Genomic DNA, 19,226 nt, shown 5'->3' on the forward strand with positions numbered 1-19,226 from the left:
CCCTCGTTGGGGCCACGATTCCCTCCAACCGCCGCGGCTCCTTAGGAGCGCCAGGGGCTGGCGTTGCGGACGCGCTCTCGGGTCGCGCCCCGGGTGGGCACCCGCTCCACAGCGCGCCGACACGCGGCGTCTCGGGGTCTCCCGGCGGCGCCCAGGCCTGTCTCCGTCAGGGGCCGTCCAGGGCCGACCACTCCCTCCGGGGGCGCCCAGGTCTCGCCGCAGCCGCCCCGCCTCGCGGGCACCAAGCCCGGCCTCCCGGTGGCCGCTGACTTAGCCGCAGCCGGAGGAACTACCCTGCCAGTCTCCGGCCTCAGGCGACCGGACCGCAGCGGCAGGGCGGAGCCAGGCGTACGGCCCAGCCCACAGCCGCTCCCTGAGGCCGCCGCGATTGGTTGGCCACTGCGCCAGTCACGGAGACGCCAGGCACTCCCCCCCCCGCCCCGCGGCGGCCCCGCCCCCCTCCCGAGCGCGCTCGGCTCCGCTCCGCGTTCCGCCTCATTCGCTGAGCAGGTCCCTGAAGTGGCGGCGCGGTCCCAGCCGCTGCCGAGCCGAGGCGGTCGCCGGGCTGGTGGTGCTTCCCGCGAGGTGCCCGCCGAGCCAATGTGCCGCGGTCCTCTGGGGCGAGAACAGCCGCCGATTCGGGGCAACTTGGGGCTCGGGACCCAGAGCAGGGCGTCGGTTTGCGCTTGGGACTCGGCGAGGAGGGTGAGTGGCGGCGCGCGGGGCCGGCGGGTCGCTCCGAGCGCGGCGGCGGTGGGGAGGTGAGGGCTCGGCGGGGTACCCTCCGGGCCAGTGTGTCTGCTCCGAACTTCTTCTTTTCGGGGCATCCCGGCCCGGGACGCGGCTCTGCGCCCGCAGGAACTTGGCTTGTAGTCGCGATGGGGAGGTGGGCCCGGGGGACGGCCCCTGCCCCCTGCGCGCTGGGCGCCCGCTCCCAGATGGCCGCCGACCGGCTCCTGAGAAAGGAGCCGCCGCCGCCCGCGCTGGGCCGCGACCTGGCGCCGGGTCCGAATCCGACGGCTGAGCCAGAGGTCATCGTGTTCGGGTGGGACGTCGGCGGCCCGAGAACTTAACTGACCCCCTGGGTTGTGGAGCAGGGGCCTCGGGGCCGTGGAGTGATTGAAAGGAATTGGCAGCACGGATAGTAAACTTTGCCAAGTAGTCCCTTTCGGTTAACACTCGAGTCTGCGTCCCTCGTGAGCTGGTCGGACCTGCCAGCCCGCAGGACTTCTGTAGGGCCTTTGCCGGGACCGTCTGTCCCAGGGCCCCGACCCCGGCTGTGAAAGCGGCCGCCTGGCTGCTCGGCTGCTGGTTGTTTAAGCACCTGTGTGTGCAGGTGATGAAGTTGTGACAGGAGCTGGAAACAGGATTCAAGGTTAAACCTGACACTGCGTTGGTGACTCGGTCTGAGATAGATTTTTTTTTCCCCTTAACGATGAGGAGGAGAAAGCATCTTGCTTTTCTGAGAGCAATCACAGACATATAGTTCATGTTATGTATGGAGTAAATGTAATTTAGTATACTAATTCCTGGAATTCTTATTTGCTATGAATGAGCGCTTAATAAGATTACTAGATAGAGACTCGAGTACAGAATTCGGTAGTATTTTGATCTTTGGAAATATGTAAGAACATTGAGATTCATACAGCTAAGTGTGTGTGTGTGTGTGTGTGTGTGTGTGTGTAATTGATAGGAGGAGAAGATACGAGTATATGAAAGGAAAGCTCAGCCTTAAACTCCTCCTTGGTGATGGAGATGGACCCTCTGAGCTGTGGGGTGTAGGGCAAAAGTGTGTGTGTGTGTGTGTGTGTGTGAGTGTGTGTGTGTGTGTGTAAGCATGCCTGGATTTTCCTGGTCTGTCTGGGTCAGTGTATGTCCATGAACTTTACAAGTATTCTGACTGATACCATTCCATGCAGATTCCACATTTCTGTTTTACAGCCCAGCAGCTGCCAGCCAGCCCATCTGTTAAAACATAACATGTACACTTCAGTCACAGCACTGAGTGGAGCCATGATTAGGGGGCAGTCCTTAGAAACAGCAACATGCTACCAACAAACCCTGTCCCTCAAGTTCTATTTTCATTCACTGTTGAGCCTGAACTTGTGATTTTTGGTGAGGGCCAGAGGAGATGTTGGTCTTTTCCAGAAATGGCAGACTGTATTTTGTGAAATAATTATAGCCACATTTGGAGAGCAGATAGGTTATAAGAGGAAAAAAATGCTTCTAAAAAGGAAATGATGTGCTTGTCACAATGCAACATTGGTTTACTGCTTTACAGTAGCATGTATATCAGACACTTTTCTTTTTCTTTTGAAGAGAATGAATTAAAACTGAATTGTTTTTCACCAGAAAACAAACACCTTAACAGAAGTAAACAGAGCTTTAATGTAGACTTAGTAATTCCAATGAAACGTGTTTAGGAATTTATAAGTTGAATATAAATTCATATTCACCCTAATCACTCGTTGTAATGGTTCAGAATTTATAGTTTAAATAGTAATTTTAAAAACCTTTGTCACAAAAATCCTTATGACTAAAAGGTTATGGGAGGGGTATAACAGCTTAACAAGTTCCTTCATCCAAGTAACCAGTACTTAAAAAACCATAAATTTATTTAATAGCATAGTTACTTTTGATGACAAAATAAAGGTGATATTTTTGAGAAGCATTTTTCCCAATAATTTTATGATCATAAACACATTTTAATAATGGTGTTGTTCATTATATATATATAGAATAAAATGGGATGGTTTTTAAGTGCTTGTCACAAGAATTGCTTTTATTTTTGTGTTATTTAAACAATCTGTGAATATGTTTAAATTTCTGATGGAACATATAGACACAATAACTCTCTGACATTTGCATGATGTAATTCTACATCAGAATCAACTGGGTTGCTCCTTAGAAATTCAGTTCTTGGGCTGAACTCCAATCTCAAGAGATTCAGATTCAAGAGTCTGGGGTGGGGCTTAGGAATCTGCACTTTCAGCAAGCACCCCGAGGTGGTTATGATGCCACTGGGGTCCCTTCACCATATTTTGAGAAGCTCTAGAATGGTGTTCATTTGTGATAAAAGAACTGTTATAGTATATGAATTAATTTAGCAATGAATTGTTCAGAAATTCCTAGGCGACATTTACCGGCCTTGTGGAATTAATATGCATTAAGTCTTTGTCTTCAACAATGAGCATCTTTTGTCCCTTGTTTGAAAGTGTTTGGGGATCCTCAGCAGTCCCTATTCCAGGTTGGGTGGCCATGGGGAAAAGGGTAAGGAAAGAAGCATCAAAAATTTGAAAGTTAGATGTCAAAAGTATATCATGGCTAAAAAATAAATAAATGAGGAGTTTGGCCAGTTTCTAGAAAAGAAGCATTCTATTGTATTGTGTTTTGTTTTGTTTTTCATATGATCAATAGCTTTTTACTTTTTCTAACTTCATCCGATCACACAGAAGCTGGGCAAACGAAATATAAGAACTGAATTTGTCAGTGTAAACACATCATTAGCAGTATAAGATGACTTATTCTTAGGAAGTCTGTCTGGGGAAACCAGGTAATTCAAGATCCCTCCGTGTTCTTAGCTGCTTCACCCCCTATTCTGAGTCCATTTGGATTCCTGGCGTGCTCTGGGATGACTTTGCTGGCCCTGTCTCATAAATTGATAAGTATTTCTCCCTGGAGGTTAGGAAGATCCTCATCCTTGGGAGGCACCTTTGTCTCTTTAATAGCTGTTCCAGGCATGAGGGCTAGAACCGAAGTGGGAACCTTGGCTGGGCTAGTAGAGGCTTCCAAGAGATGAAGGATTTCTTTGGGAAGCTGTAACTGGCCTCCCTCTGTGCCAGGAGAGTCTGGGCCACGTGCCCAAAGACCCAGGGATTCTCATTTTCTGAGTCACCTTAGAATTATTTTGAGCTGTCCATGTAATTGGGTACATACATTTTCTCAGCATTATAGAGAGATGTGTTGAGAATTGACTGCTACATCTACTTTCACTGAAATCATCATGGATTTTGACTTAATTATTACCAATTAGTTTTTTAATTTAGAGTTTGATACTGACATTTGAGTTTCATTCTCCCATTTCGGACTGGCATAATCCTCAATTTAAGACTCCTACATAAGGTTTAAAAGACAAGTGATCTGTCAGATGTTGTTATCCTTCCTCCTTCTACCATCTCAGTACCTAAAAAAACAAATGGCTTTTCCTCAGAGGTCAGATGCACCCAGAATATTTACTTCCCTGATGGCAGAAGAACTTGGCTAGGCCAGAGTTGAGCCTGGTTCGCTCCAGACCATTGAATCATTATTGGAACTTTTAGGAAACAATTTCTGCTTTAAGAAGCACTTGGCAGGCATGTTTATAGGTCTCTTATCTTAACACTCCTTTGAGTACAATATTTTTTTTTCCATTTTGTTACAAATGAGCAAACAGAAACCACAAAAGTATAATAATATTTAGATCCTTTCTTTCATATTCAAAGATGACTCCAGTAACTGAGAAGTTGACCTTGTGTTATAAATTGTTGTTATTAAGCATCATGGCAAGAGGGTTATGCTTAGTCATTCATATCATTTACAATTTTTTTTTTTTTTTTTTTTTTTTTTTTTTAAGGAAAGACAGAGAGAAGGAAGGAAGGAAGGAAGAAAGGGAAACATTTTTTAAACATTTTCTTGTTTTATTGTATTCTGTTTCTCCGTTTTTGTTACATGGGCTGGGGCCGGGAATCGAACCGAGGTCCTCCGGCATAGCAGGCAAGCACTTTGCCCGCTGAGCCACCGCGGCCCGCCCACATTTACAATTTTTTTTACCTTTTTCTTAGAAAATTTTTTTAATATCGATTGTGAACTTGGGACAGTTTTACTGTAAAGTTAACCAGCCTATGTGATAATTGGCTCAATAACCCTGATCTTAACCAGCCAGCCTTGACCCAGAGTGGCAAATAATATGCCAAAAGTCACAGAACGCAACGGCAGCAAAGTTACATGTAGAATTCTCTGGACTTGTATTTTAGACATGTGCTAACAGTGACAAAATACAGTTCTTGTATTTCGTTTGCCCAGCTTCTGTGTGATCAGATGAAGTTAGAAAAAGTAAAAAGCTGTTGTCCCTGATCATATGAAAAACAAAACAAAACACGAAACACTACAGTAGAATACTGCTCTTCTAGAAACTGGCCAAACTCCTCATTTAGTTATTTATTTTTTAGCCATGATATACTTTTGACATCTAACTTTCGAGTTTTTGATGCTTCTTTCCTTACCCTTTTCCCCATGGTCAAAATCTACTTAGTGAAAAATTCACTTTTCAAGTCAGTTTACCTCCTTAGCACTCCTTAGCATCTCCTAATACTTGACATTTTGCCATTTGCGCTATTTCTCCCCCAAAATGCCCACCTTTAGTATTTGGAATCTAGTAACCTCCACTAATTAAGAATGGTGATTGATCTACAGGAGTTTTACCCTAGCTTTGGTTTTGGGGATTTAACAACAATAACAGTAAGTAAAAGGAAAAAAGAGAAGGATAATATTAAAATCATCCCAGCTTATAGTGTCAGTGGGAAATTTAAGATCCCTATGAGTGAAGTGACAGATGCACTCATCTGTGGCCTTATGGACACTTTTCTGATACAAGCTGAAAAATATAACCAAGACAGCATCCTGGATAATAGAAGAACAAATATTAAGCTCTGAGAAAAGAACTGGGAAAACAGTGGATGTTCAAGGGTGGGGATGAGATGAGAGAATGGTGGAAGAGAAATATCTGCATTAAAATGCTAGACAGGGTAGTAAGAAATTTATAGAGGTTCTGATGGTTTGGGTTTTCTTAGGGGCATTGATTCTGTTTTATATTGTATTCACAACCCACTCACCATGCTTCTTTTAAATAATTTATTATAGCAGCAGGCCTTCCCCTGGTTAGTTTCTTTTTTTATAACTTTTTCCTTCTCTGGGTCTAATCAGATGCATATATAATAGCGTGGCTGCTCTAGAGTACTTAGGAAAATCCGTGATCAATATCACCACATTATAAACCCATGGCTGTTCTGTTCTATTTGGCAGTGTTTTCTTCCCTGTAATATTAACTCAGTATCTATGTTTTAAACAATATTTTATTAATCTTTGCACAATGAGACTTCTGGGTTTATTCTTCTTGGCTGGAACTATCTTTTCAGTAATCCATCATCAGACCATCATTGATCTAATGATGTATTTATTGCTCACTATTGCAGTACTGGCAAGAAACCCAGTATGGTTCTAAAAATTTGATTAAAAAGAAATCAAGTTTTTGTAAGGCATAGCCATCCAATTATGTTTGAAGCTGCCAAGTATATTTTATGCTAAAATATACACACATATTTCAAATAAGTAAAATGTGCTCTTTTCAAAGGCTTTTAAAATTTTTTGCTATGCAGAAAGTTAGAACATTAGAAGATGCCTTTACCAATTACAAGCCGAGTGCGCTCCCCTCCCCACCCACTTCCAGCCGAAGGTAAGGTATAGTATTTTTTCAGTTTCTACCCGTGAACACTAAGGCAGGTAGAGCTATCATTCTGATTGACAATAACAAAAACTGTTGTAATATGATATCAGACCTTAAAGGATTTTCCAGGTAATTATTACAAATCTAAATGAACTGAAATAAATCAGTAAATATTAGCTGAGTAACTATCATGGGTAGCACCTCTTCTTTTCTTAGCTAATTCAAAACTCAGTTCAAGCATTATCACCTTTGGAAAGCCTGTCCATGTCCCTCTTTGGTGTGGTGCCTTCTGCTGGGAGAACCCTAGTATCCTCTTCTGTTATCTCTCTGCTCCAAACTGGGACCCTTTTGAGGACAGAGACCACACCTTTCTTCTTGAGTAACTTTTCAATGAAGAGCACTCAAGAAATACTTGGTAGGTCACTGGAGGCTGGAAAGAAATACAAGTGAATATATATTGCAAGGCCTCCTCAAAAGGAATATGCATAAAGATATTCACCAAACATTTGAATGATAGCAATAACTAGACTGCCAGAGCTGGGATTTTTGCTTAAGCACTAGTCTCAGTACTTCACATAACTGTCCTCCAGCCTTGCCTCCTCCATCTTCAAAGCCTCTCAGCTTCACTCCTCCCTTGCCTCCTCATCACCTCCGTGTTATATCTTCTTCAAGGATGTTACCAATTTCCACCCTAATCTAGGCCATCTCCCCCAGTTCCCCTTTTGTTCCCAAACCTCTTGTCATATCTTAAAAAACAGCTGACTCATTGTCCCCACTTTGAGGTCTGGGACAGCCTCACTTGTGTCTTTTGAAATATCAGATGTCTTGATTCCTTTTGCATTGAAAACAGATGGCTAGCTAGGTTTGACTTTGGAGAGGCCTGGGGGTGGGGGGAGCTTGAAGGAACAAGATGTTGCAAGGTGTCTAGGTTGCTGATGTCCAAAGCTTGGTGAGATGGGGAAGCTTGACATAGGATGAGGGAAGCTTTTTAAAAAAAGAAAAAAAATCCAGCAGATAATTTTAATTTCAGAGACTAACATTTGTAATAGTTTTTATATATAAAACTCCTTTTGTTCAGGAAATTCCCCCTGTGTAGTCACGTTTATCAGATAGTCTGACTGGCATAGGTAAGCACTAAAGTCCTAGGAAGTGGGATGCAGAGGAAATGGGATGCAGGACACTTTGTGTCCTACCAGAGTTTATGGATCAGCTGAACTAAGCACAGTGCCTGAGGTAAGAGCCGTTAGGATAGTCCTTTTATATTAGATCTCATGGGGGTTTGAATAGCTGCAAGAGACCAAGTGTTCTAGTTTGCTAGCTGCTGGAATGCAACATACCAGAGATGGATTGGCTTTTAATAAACAGGGATTTATTTAGTTCTTCAGAGGAAAGGCAGCTAAATTTCAACTGAGGTTCTTTCTTACATGGGAAGGCACAGGATGGTCTCTGCTGGCCTTCTCTCCAGGCCTCTGGGTTCCAACAGCTTTCCCAGGGGTGATTTCTTTCTGCATCTCCAAAGGCCTGAGCTGAACTGTGAGTGCTGAAATGAGGCGTGCTGAGCTACTTGGGCTGTGCTATGTTGAGCTCTCTCATTTGAGCACCAGCCAATTAAATCAAACATCATTCATGCAGCAGGCATGCCTCCTAGCCAACTGCAGATGTAATGAGCAACAGATGAGGTTCACATGCCATTGGCTCATGTCCACAGCAATATAACTAGGCACCTTCACCTGGCTGTGTTGACACCTGATTTTCTGTTTTACCTGGGAGGCAGAGCCTCACTTAACAGAGGCACTTACTTCTCATACCTGCCAAGAAAACATTTAAAAATTGAGTGAGGGTGATGTGATGGTGGCTTGGTAGCAGAATTCTCGCCTCCCATGCTGGAGACCTGGGTTTGATTCCTAGTGCCTGCCCATGCACAGAAAAAAATGTATGATAAGTCCATAAGGCATGTAGATGCACAAATCAGCAGAGAAGGTATTCTAGTTTGCTAGCTGCTGGAATGCAATATACCAGAAACAGAATGGCTTTTAAAAAGGGAAATTTAACAAGTTGCTAGTTTACAGTTCTAAGGCTGAGAAAATGTCCCAATTAAAGCAAGTCTGTAGAAATGTCCAGTCAAAGGCATCCATCCAGGGAAAGATACCTTGGTTCAGGAAGGCCAATGAAGTTCAGGGTTTCTCTCTCAAGTGAGAAGGCACATGGTGAACACAGTCATGGTTTCTCTTTCGGTTGGAAGGGCACATGGCAAATGTGGCTTCATCTGCTAGCTTCTTCTCCTGGCTTTCTGTTTCATGAAGCTCCCTGGGAGGCATTTTTCTTCTTCATCTCCAAAGGTTGCTGGCTGGTGGACTCTCCTTCTCCTTGCTCTGTCGTTCTGCTCTGCTCTCTCCGAATCTCTTTCATTCTCCAAAATGTTTCCTCTTTTATAGGACTCCAGAAATTTATCAAGACCCACCCAAATGGTTGGAGATATGTCGTCACCTAATCCAGTTTAACAAACACTCTTGATTAAATCACATCCCCAGGGAGATGATCTGATTACAGTTTCAAACATACAGTATTGAATGGGGATTATTCTGCCTTTATGAAATGGGATTTAGATTAAAACATGGCTTTTCTAGGGGACATACATCCTTTCAAACCAGCACAGAAGGTTTGCAGCCCTGGATTAGGTCATGGACTCACTGGTTTGTTTGGACCCTGTAAATCATGAGCACCTGTGCCTACATATCCCAAGGCTTCTGACTTCACCTTGGAGGACTTGAGTGAGGACGCAGAGGCACACGTCTTGTGTCTCAGATCGCTTATCCCCTTCCCTGCAACTCGTGTAGATTCTCACATTGGTGCTTTGCTTTGGCATTTTCTCATGTCTGCTTTTCCATGTCCTAAATACCAAATCTTCTTTTTGCACTTTGCAAATATGCTACATAAAAAGAGGTTCTCACAGTCAGAAAGTTCTTACCTCTTAATCTTTTAAGTTTCCTTAATTTCAATCTCTCCTTAATTTAATCCCCACCCTCCAATAATGTTTTCTTTCTTTAATGTTCTCTTTCCCTTCTTTTCAGATAAGAACTCTAATTTATAAAAAGCTCTATCATTATCAGTGTTATCATTAATCTTTTCTTTCTGGGAATAACTCTGTATTTTTGACCATTCTCAGAGAATTTTCCTAAGCTTTCCCATATGTCTTTCTGATGTGAAGAAAAATATCACGGTAATTCACCTTCTTCTGTTCTGGGATATTGTATGCTCTGAAAGCCTGTACAGTTAAAAGAAGGTCTCGGAAAACCTTCCTTTTCATCAACCTTACCCATACATAACCAGTGACACCCCCTTAACTACTTAATCACTCTTACTGTCTACTGGTCATTTTTTATTATAATTAAGAAACAAGTTCACAAAGCTCTACTAGCAGCAGACATATTCATAAATACTAAGGAGATACAGCTTTCCACAAAAACCAAAGCAGATATATACAGAATTGTGAACAGAGGGTAGCCCTATCCCAACTTCTTCAGAAACAGGACATGTGGACTATGTGTCTTTTATTGTTAAGTTCTTAATTTGTTGTTCTAACTCGCATGTCCTATTTTTCTTTTGAGGCTGGGTTATTTTTACGAAGATGTCAACAGTGGTTATTCTGTTTCCCCCTTCAGAATTATTGCCAGTGAGTTTTGGTCTTCTCACATTCATTTATTTTACTTTGTTTTTTATTTTTGGTGTTTCAGGGTATTTTCCATGATCTACCTAATTAAGTTTGTGTCTAACCTTGTTAGACATTTTTCTACCATTTTCCTGCCCCTGGCAACATCTGGCAGTTACATTTCATCCACACATTGAATGAGTTTCCATTTTTGTTGCAGATTAATAATGATGACATTAAGTGGAATCCTGATAGTGACCCTTTCAAGAGCTAAGGCACCATTTACTATGCTGTTTTAATTATGGGCTCTTAACAAATTTTCACCCCATTTTCCAAGTAATGTTTCTCAAATCCTGTACAAAACTATGAAATCTGTGTGCATTACATTTTCTGCTCTCCATTATGTGTTAAATTTATAATTCTATAATTTTCTTGTAGAAAAAAAATACTTATTAGACTAGAATGGTTAATTTGATTTTAAGCCATACTTCTTTTTGCGTATTATGAACTATTAGACATTTATGCAATCTTTTCTTTCACCTCATTCCCATCCACCACCATTAGTTCCTCAAGCAGCGGTCCTGGTCGCTCTCTTCCCTCCATAGCCAGTTATCATCTGTGCTTTTTGGTAAGATGGATATTTTATTTTACTGATCCCTAATATTTTCAATTTTAAAATAGCTCCTCATAGCTGAAAAAATAGCCAGTGTCCTTTGTCAAGATTTTCTCCCCTTCCTTTTCAGCTAAGTGTACCTCCTAACTGCAAATCACAGGGTTGCACTTATTCTCTGGAATGCTTCTCTCCCTTAATCCTCTTGTCTCAGTGGAGTATGAAGCTGCTTCTGCCTCCATAACATCTGGCCTGTCCCTGAGATTTGTGATGGTCCTGTGAGATCTCTTTATTGAAATACTTGCAGTTGGATAAGGGCTTGGAATTATGATACAAAAGACCAATGAAAGTTATACTTCATTTAGGTCCTGGGGGAAGAATACATGTCCTAGGCAGGCTGGAGGTAAAGGTCAAAGTTTTTAAACAGGTAGGGAAAACCACAGACAGAGACATCCTTGGGTACTGGCTACAAGTCAAAATATTATTCTCTCAAGGGTGTTTTCCCCTTGGATTTTTACAGGTGACTATCCCAGTGTTATAAATTAAAACACTATATCATCCCACAGCCAGACATTTTTGGAGTTTACTGAGCTATAGTCATTAGTACTAGTTCCAGTCCTAGACCTTACTTGAGACAGAGAAATGAGTGGTATTTCCAAATGGAAATGTCCACAAGGCAGTAATGCGCCACACTTGCTAGGAAACCTGCTGTATGAACTACAGGACCCCAATTCACCAAACCCACATAAACAGTAAGGAAATTTATTATCCCATGTGAGAAGTAGGGTGAGTGGCAGGATTGGTTGATTCAGTGGCACAATCAAGAATGCAGGTTCCTTCTTTCTCTCTGCCTCCACTGTCCTTTGGGACCACCTCACTCCAACACTTGTTGGCTTCTTGGTTGCAAGATGGCTACAGTAGGTCAGGCTGAATTTTCAGTCACTTGCAAACACGGCAATATCTAAGAGCATAGGAAAGGGATCCCATTTTCCACCCCCACCCCCCCTTTCAGGATATCCTTTTAAAGAACATGAAGACATTACATGAACAAGAAGAATTGCAGATCGCTCTTCAAATCTCAAGGGTCAAAACTGAGTCATGTGTCCAAATCTAAACCAAGCACTAGCAAGGGGATCACCATGATAGTCTGAGGGAAGGTGGAGGTAGAACTTAAACAGAATCAAGATTCTGTTAGCAAGTATTTCTGTGGGGGTGGGAGTGGGGTGGGGGAGCAATAAATATTGGCAGACAACTGTCAGTTGTGACTAGGAAAATAAGAAATTCCTCTTCTAATTGCTGTGTGCTTGATACCATTGAATTGTTACAGATATCTGGACATAAATTGGCAAGGCCGAGGTAGACAATGCAGACTGATTAAGGACAGAGAAATAAGCTGAGATCAGTATTTATTCTGATTAGAACTACAATAAACCCTAATGATTTTGAATGCACTAATTTATGCCTATTTGTACTCAGTAAGTGTATGATCTTTACTGAATAAAAAAGGTGAAACTAATTGGCTCATTTCTCAGTAATTCTCTATTTCTGAAATATTTTTTACAATATAGGCCTATTTGATTATAAAAACTATAATAACTTTATTTACATATCATAGCATTAACAACAACGATTATTGATGATAGTAATTGGCAATTAATTGAGCACCCTTTTATAAATTAGGAACTAGTAATTTGCTTAGGTCCCATAGCTAATAAGTGGTTAAGCAAGGATTTGCACTCAGTTCCATCTGATCATGTTCCTTCTCTGCTCTCCATTGCTTCCCTTTGCCTTGAAGACAGTCCCCCAGACTACCATGACTTACAGAGCCTTAGGTGATTGGGCCATGCCCATCTCTTTGACCTCATTAATATACCCTCTTCCGCTTGCTTAGCCTTTTTCTTTTTTTAATATTATTATTGAGATGTCTTCACACACATGCAGTCCATCAAAGTATACTATCAATGGCTCACAATATCATCACATAGTTATGTGTATTCATCACCATGATCATTTTTAAGACATTCACATCACTCCAGAAAAAGAATAAAACATATATCCCATACCCATTACCCCTTCCTCTCCTTGGCCACTACTATTTCGATCTATCAAATTTATTTTACCCCTTATCCACCCTCCCCATTATTTATTTATTTTTGTGAAAGCTATATCATTTATACAATTGTCTTCAAGAATCAAGGCTATTGGAATACAGTAAAATAGTTTTAGGTACTTCCTTCTAGCCACTTCAATACACCATTAACTAAAAAGGATGTTTATATAATGTATAAGAATAATCTCCAGGATAACCTCTCAGCCACTGAAACTTTATTTTGCTCATTTCTCTCTTCCCCTTTCTGGTCAAGAAGGCTTTCTCAATCCCATGATACTGGGTCCTGACTCATCCCCAGGAGTCCTGCCCCAAGTTGCCAGGGATATTTATACCCCTGGGAGTCATGTACCACATAGGGGGTAGGGCAATGAGTTCATCTGCCTGCTTGACTTAGGGAGAGACAAAAGAGATTACCTGGGCAACAAAAGAGGTTATCTGGGAGTGACTCTTTGGCATAATTATAAGTAGACTTAGCCTATCCTTTGCAGGTATAAGTTTCATATGGATGAACTGCAAGATCAGGGGCTCAGCCTATTGAATTGATTGTCCCCACTGTTTGTTAGAATATCAGTAATTCCCCAGATGGGTAAGTTTAATACTTCCTCCTTTCTCCCCAGTCACCCAGGGGGACTTTGCGAATAACTTTTTTATTCTCTTCCCATGTTACTCTGGGATATATTGGGGCATCACACTCATCTGTACAAACCGACAAGACCTCATGCCATATTCAAGATTCCATGTCATTATGGTATTTGAATAAACTGACCATACAAGTTAAATTACATAATGCACTACCCAAAACATAAATTTTGCACTAAATAAACATCTCTTCCTTTGGTCTCACAGAAGTTTTGAAATATGGGCCATTTCATCCTTTACTCTGTATTCTTATCTACTCCAGTCCTGTCCAGATTAGCTTCATTCATATCTCTAGTCGAAGTCTGATCACTTTTTCAACTTTTTAAACAGCTGCTGTATAGGGTACTCCTGTTTCATAGCTTAAGAGCTCTAATTCTGAGTCTCACGTGGCACATAAGTATCCGAAGTTTCAGGGAACAACCAGTTTATATATGAATAGCTCGGTGTCTCAGAACCTTTCTCAGCCTTCTAACCATACTAGCTTCCTTGTCATTTGTCCGATGAACCAGTCTCATTCCTACCTGTAATCTTTTGCATTTGCTTTTCCCTCTGCATGGATTATGCATCCTCTCTTCTTAAGGCTACATCCTTCCCACTCAGACCATGGCTGAAATGTCTCCTCTTCATGGGCCTCTCCCATCTAATTTATTTAGGACTCACCCCAACTCCAGTTGTCTGTTTCTTTCCCATTTTTGTTTCTCTTGCCACAGTCTTACAATAATTATATATTTTACTTTTGTCTTCTTATTTTTGTCTGCCCCCCACACACACTGAAATATAAGATCCTTGAGACCCTGACTAAACTTTTAAAATGAGTGAACGAGCGAGTGAGTAAGTTAATGAAGAATGACTACTTAGAAATTTGACTTCTAATAGTCATAGTCAATCTTTATCTCCTGTACTAGGAATAAAGTAGGGTGCCAGTTGTGATTTGAGCTGAGTATATGCACTTCAGATTCTTTCCTAGAAAAGAAAACTAACAAAACCTACTTTTTAAAAAAACATTATTAAAGTTATGAATTTACAGAACAATCATGCTTAAAATACAGGATTCCTGAATACTGTCCTATTATTAACAACATGCATTGTGTGGTATGTTTGTTACAATTGATGAAAGCACATTTTTATAATTGTACTATTAACTAAAGCCCGTGTTTAACTTAGGGTTCACTGTTTGTGTAGTGCAGTTCCATGGATTTTTGTGTGCGTATGCTGTGCGGTGGGGGTCACATTTCATTCTTTTTCCATGTGACTATCCCATTATTGCAGCACCGTTGTTGATTTTTTTTTCTTGTGTGTGGGGGGGTGGGAGCTGCACAGCCGGGAATCAAACCCAGGTCTCCTGCATGGCCAGCAAGCATTCTACCACTGAACTACCCGTGCACCCCCTAGTGCCTTAGTTTTTTTTGAAGTTTATTTTATTACCATATGTACAATCTAACATCTCCCCTTTCAACCACATTCAGATATGTATTTCAGTGCTGTTAATTATGTTCACAATGTTGTGCTACCATCACCACCATCTGTTACCAAAATATTCCCATCGTTCCAAATAGGAACTCTGTACATTTTAATCCTTAACTTCCTCTCCCCTACTTTTCTTTCTTTCTCTATTTCAGGGTAAAATAAGATATAGATAGGAAAGTTCTTTAAAGAAAAGTTATATGTACTACAGTAGTATTATCTAAGACTTTCAAGAGAGCTTACTATAATTGGGGAAAATTTGAATAATACTCTTTAGTTTTGTTATTGATTTCAGTTTTAAGAGTGCCAGTTTCTTTAATTCAGGAGAAACTCTTAAGAAATGAAAGTATAAATTTATAAGACTAAATTATAAATTTGGAAAATTATAACTGCATGATAATTTGCAGTGATAAATTCATTTAAACAGAATAAGATGGTTTTCTTTGCTTACACATAATTTTTCATTTGAACTCATCTACTAAAATGATTTATTCTTAAAACTGTGTTCTTAATTATTCTGAGGTAATTATGAAGTTTGCAAAAGGAAAAGTAGCTTTACTGCACATATTAATTTGGAAGGAATTGACAGGAATGAGGCAGAGTGTCTTCCTCCAAAGTCTCGTTTCTCTGGTTTTCGGCTCAGGACCTTCTGTGCTAAAGGACATGATTTCATTTTTTTTTCTTTCGGAGTTGTGCTGTGGGTTCCTGCAGCATTTGCTAAATATGTTGTGAGACATTTTCTAAGCCTTGCAACTTTGATGCCAATGTGACTTCACATATCAACTAAATAAATCATCATTTCAACTTTGACAAGAACTTCATATTCCCCTCCTACCTGCTTTCCTCCCCATGTCTTTCCTCAGGTGATCTCGTAAGCTACTGTGTCTCTGGTATCACCCAAAACCCACTGAGACGGTTTCTTGCCTTTTGGTGTCCCCACTGTCAGGAAAATATGTTGAGGTCTCTTACTGTGAAACATATTTCACAGCTAAACTCCCCATATTCTATGATCAAAACAGATCTAAATTTTATGATGAGTAAAGTACATCTGTAATTGGGAATAATTTTTAATCTAGTTCTTGCAGATAGTTTTTATGGTTCCATCAGAAGCATGTCAGAAAAAAAAATGAAGGGGAAAGAAATGGAGGAGGATGTTTTGATGTTGTTCCCATTGTAGTTTCTTCCTGTGTATCCTGGCTGGGAGCCCTTCCCTTCTCACTTTAGAACCTGGGTCTATTTAGATATGTACCTATGTATCAGGATCCAGATCGGTAATTAGAGGGCTGGGTCAATATATCATTATTATTATTCAAGTTAGGCAGGTGCATGGTCTATATATGCCCTTGAGAGCCCATCTCAGACAAGATAGTCTTCATATTGCCCTTCTACGGCTCACCAAAGGCTTGGCTTTTTTTGTTTCTTTCTAAGCTGTGTGGGTGGGAAACAGCATGAGGTTATAGAAAATGTATAGCAAAAGCAGTGTCAATGAAAGAATCCATAATGGATACACACACATTGCTGGAATACTTCCCAAGTACTTGGGGGATGGGGGCAGGGGGTAGGCAATGAGGTTTGTTTGGCAGAGGCAAAGTAGAACATGTGCTTTTCCATGTGTGAACACTCTGCTTTGAAAGGTCTTTTATGATTCACAAAAGCAGCTGCTTTTGAGCTGGTGTGGCTACAGAATTTTAGAAACTCACTTAAATTGGTATTTTGCAGACTCCTGACATCCATCTGTTGGGAGATTTGGTTGAGTGTTGAGACTGTGCTTATTCACAAGTGGTGTGGAATATTATTCTTCATTAGAGTATTGGACTCTTTGTTCATTTCCTTAGGATTTGTGGATCAAAGCTAACAAGAAGAGACTTGGAATTTTGAATAGCTACTTGCTATGTTTTATACATAAATTTGCAATAAAACTTTTTCTTAATATCAAAAACTATGAATGGCAATTTTGCTTTGCCTATTAAGCCAACTTTCCTGAATTACACACAGACATATTTTGTTTTACTGGAAGGCTATTTGACTAGATGTTTGCAGTCCTATCATGCCTTGTTTTCTGGTGAGTTATTTTGTTTTCATGCCTAGTTTTACCTATCAAATTCCATGTCTGTTTTTGTATACTGCTGTTCCATCTCTGATTATGAGTTTTGTTTACTTTTATCATCATTAATAAGTTATTTTCACTTTTCTAAGGATTTCAAACCCAGATCATTGGGTTTGAACCAGCAGTGATGTTTCCCATGCTTTCAGTGAGGATCATTTGTGGCCAGTTCTTCAGCTAGGACATGATTCTTTCACTTTTTGCTCATTTCCAATTTATTAGATACTGATATAATGTAACATTTTCAGGTTTCTTTTTAAAAGGTGAAAGGGTGAAAGCTTTAAAAGCTTTGTTTTTAATGGGTCATAACTATTAGTAAGTTTCTAAATGAAAGCAAAAGTAAAATTTATCACAAAACAAGATTAATGTGGATAACTTGAACTGGAGATCATTTTAAATGTTTCATGGCTATATTTTGTGCTAAATATAAAAATAATTGTGTTTCCCATGTGTGAGTATCAAAAGCCCCAGTTGGAAAATCACATGGTATAGCAAGTAGGTCACTATTGATGGTAGAACATGAGACAGGAAATGTCACAGCTAAGATTAGAGGCCCAAGCAGTATGTCTCGCCATGCTTGCTGCATTGTTCGTTCTAAGAAGTGGAAGGACTCAACAGGGTATAACTAACTTTAGCTCAGTTTGAAAGTATTAGCAAGGAAAGCCTTTAAATCTGTCATTCCCCTTTGTTTCTAGATAACTCAGTTCCTCAGTTGGGCAAAGTAATTGAACTGCTTAGGTTTTCCACATTGACAGACCTCTGAATGCCAATTAAAATGGAGCCTTTACATTATAAAAGTATAAATGGGAAGCAGTAATCAGCTATATACAGTTATATCTGCAGATTAACCTGGTGTTTAAAAGTGTTGATGAGGAATAACCAACGAGTAAAAATGAATTCTCTTATGATCTCATTTATCTTCATATTTGAAGCTGAGGTGGTTTGGAGGGAATGGAAGGGGAAAGTACACTTTTAGGGAATCTAGTAAGCTTTTCCTTTTCTTTGTGGGCAAATTAAGGAGGATTTGTAACTTAAACATTGGATTTTTTTACCTCAGAAGGCACCTTATTTTTTGCAAATATATTTTACATATTCTAATTTTAAGCAAAAGTCTGGGAGTCAAAGCAGTGCTCTCCTGTGTCTACCTCAATGAGAGATAATACCTCATTTTGGGGGACCCTGACCAAGACGAAGCCTTTGCATATGAGACAGACCATCTCTTCACGCTAGATTAAGCAGTTGAACTCATGCCCAGAGTGTTATTTGGATGAGAAGATGGAGGCGTGCTGCGATGATTGAATTTGGATCTGTCGTTGGAGTAGCAAGTAGTCATTCACTTCCAGCACGAAGTCCTTCACTGAAGTATCCTGGCTTATGGATTCATTGTACTCTGCGTGGATGGTTTTATTACTTGAATCTCAGAGGACTTTGAGGATCATGTTTTCAAAGGTCATTATCGTAGATTAAAACATTCAACTTTCAATTTAGGATTATTTCATTTAGCATAACTTTTTTTTTTTTTTGCATGGGCAGGCATCGGGAATCAAACCCAGGTCTCCTGCATGGCAGGCAAGAACTCTGCCTGCTGAGCCACCGTGGCCCACCCACTTAGTATAACTTTCAAGAGGGAAGGTGAGTGGTGTGGAGGCTCAATGGATAAAAAGTGTTTTGGCAGTGTTTCTAATCTTTATTCCCTCTCCAATTTAAACACAGAGCCTAGATTTTTATGCCTGATTCAGGAATAAGGGAATTGGAAGCATAGCCTCCACAGACATGCCTCCAGAATGAAAATTCTGAGAATGATTTCCAGTTGGAGTAAGCCCTCTTGGCTTCTGATTGGAGAAAACATAAGAGATATGGTGGTTGGGTCTGGTTGCACTTTTGTGTTGCCCTGGCTTTCTCATAGCATGAAGCAAGCTGATTGTGAGCTACAGAGTTACCTCATTTTCTAGGCCTTTGTCAGGGAGCGTGAGTTGACAGAGGTTGGAGGGAACACCATTATGGAGGAGCGCCTGAAATCATTTTTTTCGGTGAAATGAAAGTGAAGATATTGGTCCTCTTTCTAGTTTTAGGAATGTATGACTAACTAATAAATATGTAAATTTTATATGCTTTTCGGAGCCCCTTACCACATTATAAAATTGGTCATCTAATTGTAGTTCCTGCTAT

General features: G+C 40.7%; 2 protein-coding genes across 3 annotated transcripts in view; one reads left to right on the forward strand and one right to left on the reverse strand.

Annotated features, from left to right (window-relative positions):
• Window positions 1–108, reverse strand: part of LOC143665414 (uncharacterized) — a 32,174-nt gene extending 32,066 nt beyond the window's left edge. Inside the window, exon 1 of the transcript XR_013166950.1 lies at window positions 2–108. The gene's annotated coding sequence lies outside the window, so the exon portion shown is untranslated. The remainder of the gene's footprint in view (window position 1) is intronic.
• Window positions 109–498: 390 nt separating this feature from the next.
• MARCHF3 (membrane associated ring-CH-type finger 3) overlaps window positions 499–19,226 on the forward strand; it is a 169,822-nt gene continuing 151,094 nt past the window's right edge. For both annotated transcript variants that reach the window (XM_077138756.1, XM_077138765.1), the window contains exon 1: window positions 499–705. The gene's annotated coding sequence lies outside the window, so the exon portion shown is untranslated. The remainder of the gene's footprint in view (window positions 706–19,226) is intronic.

Source organism: Tamandua tetradactyla, chromosome 21, assembly GCF_023851605.1.
Source record: "Tamandua tetradactyla isolate mTamTet1 chromosome 21, mTamTet1.pri, whole genome shotgun sequence".
Classification (NCBI taxonomy): domain Eukaryota; kingdom Metazoa; phylum Chordata; class Mammalia; order Pilosa; family Myrmecophagidae; genus Tamandua; species Tamandua tetradactyla.